The sequence below is a fragment of the Arvicanthis niloticus genome, chromosome 1, assembly GCF_011762505.2.
Source record: "Arvicanthis niloticus isolate mArvNil1 chromosome 1, mArvNil1.pat.X, whole genome shotgun sequence".
Taxonomy (NCBI): Eukaryota; Metazoa; Chordata; class Mammalia; order Rodentia; family Muridae; genus Arvicanthis; species Arvicanthis niloticus.
The window spans coordinates 91,715,002-91,721,577 of record NC_047658.1 but is presented as its reverse complement, the minus strand read 5'-3'; the positions used below and the strand labels follow the sequence as shown (position 1 = coordinate 91,721,577).

Below are 6,576 nucleotides of genomic sequence, written 5' to 3'. Positions count from 1 at the left end.
ATTTATATGCCCATAGATTAGTCACTTAAATGTAGAGAGAGGAGTTTCTCTATGTAAAGAACAATACAAGAACAGTAGGAAAGGGGTGCCAAAACTGAAAAGCTTCACAAAAATGTGGAACACTAATAGTACAGTCATTTCAGCCTAAGTGGCAAAAGTTAACAACTACTGTGGGAGTGAGCCAGCTTAGCACGATGCTCAACTTGAGGATAGATACTTTTAGGAAGTCAGAAAAAATATCTCTTAAAAAAGTGACATTTTCACATTATTTACTGACAACAGAAGACATACAGATAAAGTGGGGACAATTACAAGCACTGCGACATTAGAGTACAGTATGTAGCTGGCCTGGAGTTCTCCATTTAGACTAGGCTGGCCTTGAACTTGAAGAGATTCACTTGGCCCTGCCTCTTGAGCACCAGGAATAAGGGTATGCATCATCATATTAATTCACAAAGCACCTAATACTAATATCCTGTGTGAATCCCAGCAAGCTAGCTACCTGATTGCCATAGCAAAGCCATGCAGGAGCAGTTCCTGAATGAGGCCAGGCTAGGATCACGTGGATATTGGTGTTAATAAGCCCTAATTTGTAGTCACAGAGGAGCCAGACATGGCTTTTCCTGTACCTCCTTTGTGTCTTTACCTCAAATTCCATGTCTCTACCTGACTCTTTTTCTTTCTTTTCTGTTTGTTTACAGGTTTGCTTGTTTATTTAACCTTTTATTGATTCTTTGTGAGTTTCGCATCATACACCTCAGTCCTGCTCATCTCCCTGTCCCCTCATATCTACCCTTCAGCCCTAGTAGCCTTACACACACACACACACACACACACACACACACACACACACACACCAGCACCACCACCGCCACCACCACCACCAACAACAACAAAAACAACAAAAAACAAAGCATAGAAAACATCTCATCCTAAAAACTGTGTGTCACAGTGTGTCCTACAGTATGCCCCTCTGTCCATACCTCTTCACTTGCAAATGTTCATTGCAATAAGCCATGGGTCTTATTCAAGATCTCTGGCTTCTGTGACAGCATCAATATTAAATCCTTACTGGGCCTCCTCCTATTTATCCTGTTGTCCTATGTCTCAGAGATCTTAAAACTTTGTACCAGTAGGATTGGCCCTTTCACGAGTCCCACCTGTTTGCAAATGACATAGATTTGGGATAGGTCAACTTAGCCCTGGATCTGGGCCTGGGTGGTAGTTAAGGTGGTCAGCATGATGGATTTCTTTTATTGGACATCTTTTCAGCACGGCTTCAGCTAGGCCACTCAATGCTACCATCACCAGGAGGCAGGGTCAGCTCTCCTGGTCTCTTGCCCTTGGGCCAGCTCACCCACACCCATGTCTCCAGGGCCAGCTCTACTGTATTGCCCAGGGGAGGTGGAGGGCTTGAGTCCTGGAGTGCCAGTGAAAGGTAGGGATGGCTCTCCCTTCTCATGCCCTTGGAGCCAGCTCTCCAAACTACTGCAGGTACCAAGGGAGGCGGGCATCATTACCCTCACCCCCATATCTCCTCAGGACAGATGAGTGATGGTGCCAGCTCTCATCCTGGGGTACTGCTCCTCATCTGTACCCTTCCACCATGGCCAGTTCTACTGTGTTGCCCAGTCAAGGTACTGCCATTTTTCCAATTACTGCAGCCAGCAAGAAACAGGGCCAGCAAACCAGCACTTATGACTCCAGGGCCAGTTCTTCTGACTGTTTCAGGTAGTGAGGGGCAAGTGCAGGAGGGCATAACCCCTGGACCTATGCCACCCCAATGCAGTAGAATGATGGGGCCTTCTGGGGCCAGCTCACCCACACCCCTGCCACCAAGGCCAGCTCCACTCTGCTGCTTGGGCAATATATATGGCCTGCTCTCCGGAGTGCTGCCTCCAGTGAGAGGTGGGGCCAGTTCCCCAGACCACTGCACCTAGGGAGAGGCAGGAACAGTTCTGCACAGACCCTGGACATCCACGTGGTACCAGACAGCTGCCCTGACCAGGAATGTTCCCATGGTCTTTAGTGGTAATATGAGCCATGGACATCAGCATTGATTTCTGTCACTGTGTAGCCCCAGACATGGCCCTCAGTGGCAACTTAGACTAGAGCTTTATTATGGCCCCAGGTGGCAAGACTGACCACTCACAATAGGCTACTTCTCTCCACTCTTGAGTCTCCAGTTCCATCTCTCTTCATGATGCTCAATCTGTTCCACTTCTCTATCTCTCCCATCTTTCCACTGCATACTTGCATCCTGTGGCAGCTCCCATTGCAGGCTGGCCACGTGGTATTCTGCAGCAAGTGGGTGTCTATGCCTCACCTGTCCTTTGTCCCCAAAGGGCAGTCTGTGGGTGGCATGGCAGTCTCCAGATATCGGTCTTCCTCCTTTCCAGTTTCACTGCCTGGATTGCATTTGATTTGATTTGATCTTTATGTGTCCTAGGCATAAAACAGCTTTGCCACCAAGCCAGGCATGAAGCTAGGATGAACAAAGAGCTGCCATTTACTCTGCTCCTGACTAATATAAGAACAACACCACCAACAAGGTATCTCTTTGCCCATTGCCAGGGGGGCTGTTTGATTTTTTTTATAATCCTAGTGAACTTAATTAACCCTACAAGGGAAAGTTGAAATATAGACTTGGCTGGCATTAGCAAGATGGAATGGATAGCTAAACTCCTCTCTAATTAACCTCTTCATACCTAACACTTGATCTTTGGGCTTCTACTTACAGATTAAAATTCCAACAATTTACTTCATTAGCCCTCTGCTTGGTCGCTTGGTAATAATTGCTCCCTCCACTGATGTGACACTTTGGATTATCATTTTCTCAAACTCTCAGTGATGGTCATGATCACACCATCCTATAAAATCTTTGCTTTCATACTCTGATGCTCTCAGTGCAGCTGCAGGCCCAAGGATGCTCTATAAACACTTTCACACCAATAGCAGGACCTTCGTTTTCATGGCCTTTCTGTATTTTTGACAAGTCAGGGAAGCAGTGCCATGTGCATGTGGAAATGTGAAAATGCAGGGCATTCACTGTATGTCCAATGTCTGTCCATCTGGGTTGTGTTCCCTCCCTTCTCTGAATTTTAGCTAGGAACGTGGACACTAGCTGAGGAATTTCCATAAGTGCTTGTGACACTGGACAAAGCCAATGTCACCATCAGCCTTCATGCTGTTTTGCTACTTTATGTAATTTTTCTTGCCCCCTCTCAACCTCCCTGAGGCATTCTGATCATCCTTGCTCTAAGCTGAGTGGCAGTTTTGCCAGGCATCAGCTGGCTTTGCAGTTTGGGACCTTGGGAGGCAAGTGATGGGGGTAGAGACTGGCTGTCTCAGCCCGGAGAAGCTGTCAACATGTATCAAAAGCATGTCTCTTAGTCCAAGTAGTTTCCTCATGTCAGGCCAAGTGTTATCCTAACAGTCAAATTGAGGCAATGGAGACAGACTTTGCCAAAAGAAGGTAAAATTGCTCAAAGATCAGGCATGATCAGGCAGACAATGTAAGAAAGGAGAAGAGACCAATTTATTCCAATAAAGAATTTAATGTGTTATGGTACTGGGTTTGCCAACAGATTTAACACACTATCATCCCAGCTGTGCAGGTAAAAGAATGATAATAGGTAGTTTTTGATCCATATTGTCTTGACATCAAAGGCATAAGTATTTAATTTTATATCTTCCTGCATTTTTGCCAGAGTCCCATCAGAAGGCAGCAGAGAATGCAATGGCCAGTTGTAGATCCAAGGCAGGCCAGAGGTAGGAAATCTAGGCAACATGAAGAAATAGTTGCCAAGAATTTAAGCACAGTCTTCATTCTTTACCGAGGCAGCTGGGAATCCTGGAGAAGCCTGACATCCCTTCTGCGAAACAAATCTTTTGCTATCTCTCTCCATGGCTACTGCAAGCCTCACACCCATCCTTTTCTTCCCTCTTGACAATATATAAGCTCCTCACTTTTCTGTCTGATGTCTCTTATCACAATGGAAGTGAATGGTGGTGAATTTAAAACACAGGCATTATCCAATTTCCCATTTACTTGAAATTCTCCACAAGTTCCTCTGTCCTTTCTGAGCATAAGCCAGACCTTTATAGTGACACACAGAGTGGTTAAGTATCACCACTGCTACCTTCTACAAGTTGCTTTGCTCCTGTCCCCCATGCCTGCCATGCAGAAAGCACTTAGTAAATGTTTGTTCAGTGAAGAGTAAATGAGGCAGAAGTCCCTTGCAGGTCAGTATGTTAAAAATTAATGTAGTTAACTGTTTCTAAAATTATTCTTAATGATCCGTGATTCCACTACCTACACATTTATGGGATCTTTTGAGTGACGCTGGGATCCATGACTCATTTCTAAAGTAGAAAATGGTAGAAGTGGCTATACAGATGTTCCATATACATGAATGAGATGGGGCTATTCTTCCCATTCTGTTGTCTCTGGAAAAGTGAATTGCCATGAGATGAGCCGCCTATGGTGAGAAGTTCAGGTGCTCAGGAAATGAGGATTCTATTAGGTAAGAGCAGCCTGCAGCCAGTAGCCAACAATAAACTAAAGCCCTAGTTTTCTAATTATAAGGGATGACTGTTTTGACAAAGGCTGGACTGAGTGACCTTGACTGCTGTCTGTAATATACTCAGCTAGGTCCTCAGCTAAGCCACTGTTGCTGTTGAGATTGTACATTAATACATCTGCATTGTCATAGTCTCTGCACATGCAGTAGACTGTTAAAAATGGGTTAAAATTTATGGTCTTAGCAGTGTCTTGTTAGTGCTTGTCCATAAATGAACATCTTCATCAAACTCCTTCCAGGAAGTGGAAATAATGGGTTGTCAGCAGGAATAAATAGGAGGGGGTCTGTCATTCTAAGATATTGTAAACACAAGAAAATTATTTGATCAAGATTCTACTGCAGTTGAATTTTGCAAGGCGAAAAGTATAAAATTTTCTGTTTACCTACCTACATACCTACCCTTGAAGGGTAGATGTGATATAGACATTCCATTTAGGGCTGAACACTGCCTAGCAAGCTCTATTTAAGTTTCTACTGACATCCCAATTGCCAGATCAAATCCTATGCCCAGCTAGATTCAATGATGGCATAATAGGCTCTGCTTTTTGAAAATTATTAATATATATTAATTGTGAGGATTAATGAGATTCATGTGAGTTTCTATGTTTAAATACATCACAGATTAATCATACCCACCCACCATTCTATCCTCTTTCTTCTCTTTGCTTCCTCCTCTACCTTCCACCTCCAGCTCAGTTCCTCAGTGTCCCTTCCTCTCTTACTATTAGTAGGCCTATGTCCTAAGGGGGATGTGCTGGATTCACATTTTAAGGGGTGTTGTGGATTGCTGTTTGTATGTTCTGCTCCCTCGAGTGTCTGTGTTAAGGTGCAGTCAGGTAAAATCTTAGTCACTTAAGGCTAGAGCCTGTGACTGGGCAGTGAAAGCGTAGGTGGGGCTGAAAGTTTTAAAGAGGGGACAGAGAGACAGAGAGAGGAGACAGAGACAGAGATGGGAAAGACAAGATGGTACCTGAAGGAGAGGGTGATTAGCTGGAACCACATGATCCTAGGATCCATAAGAAACTGGTGATTTCTTAGATAGACAATTGAATAACGTAGGGCATATTTGTCCAATCTAGGTGTTCAGCTTGTATCTATATCAATTGAGTTTTGTGTTCTTTGTGTGGACATTTTGGGGGTTGAGGATTTACTGTTTAAATCTGGCATATAAACAGGAATCCACAACAAAGGGCGACTGAAAAAAAGAAGAATGTGTGTTACTCTTCCCCATAGAAGAATGATTCCGAGTTCCATTCATTGAAATGTTATGGCTAAACATCTATGAAGGGAAGGGAGTCAGTTCAGTGTGCTAACGCTTGCCTCTTTCCCTTTCTGATGAACTGGTCTCTCAAGTGAGATCTTCATTTATGATTCTTCCTCTTTCTCATTTATTTTGCCTCTTTAATCCTTTGCAGATTTTCTAAATTTTGTCCATATAACTTTCCTCATTCACTCATATCACTATCAATATAACATACAGTTGGATTGGCCTTGTGCCTTCTGCATTAGCATCACTGGGCCAGAAAGCAGTCACGTGTGTTAACTAGCATCTACATCATGCTTACAGAAATTCAAGGCTCAGAACCATCATTCTAGAGGACGCTTACAATGATGACTACATGAAATGTTAAATCATTCTTTGTGATATCTCAATACATGTACTTTCACTGACACATCTTCAGTCTACAACTCTCATGTCAACAATATGTGATTCTTCCTCTTTACTTCACCTCTATCTGGGTGATTGGCTCATCCACTTAAAAAAAGAGTTTTCTGATCCATGACTTCATCTTGAGCTGGAAGACTTCATCTCTTTTTGTAGGGAAGGCATGTTAACAAATAATCAGAACACAGAGTAAGCAAGGCACTGTACCTCCTTCAGACCTCTAAAACCCAGCTGAGGGAGAATTTGACAACCCTGCCTGAGGCAATTCAGCAAGGTTCACAGAAAAAGTCTTCTTAACCTGGGTCAGGAAGATGGGGGTCAGATATT

The 6,576-nt window shown here is 43.7% G+C and overlaps 1 non-coding gene across 1 annotated transcript; it reads right to left on the bottom strand.

Annotated features, from left to right (window-relative positions):
- Positions 1 to 2,436: 2,436 nt before the first annotated feature.
- LOC117701450 (small nucleolar RNA SNORA48) lies at positions 2,437 to 2,579 on the bottom strand. Its single transcript, XR_004605734.1, has one exon. It is a non-coding gene; the product is annotated as a small nucleolar RNA SNORA48 (small nucleolar RNA).
- Positions 2,580 to 6,576: the final 3,997 nt, after the last annotated feature.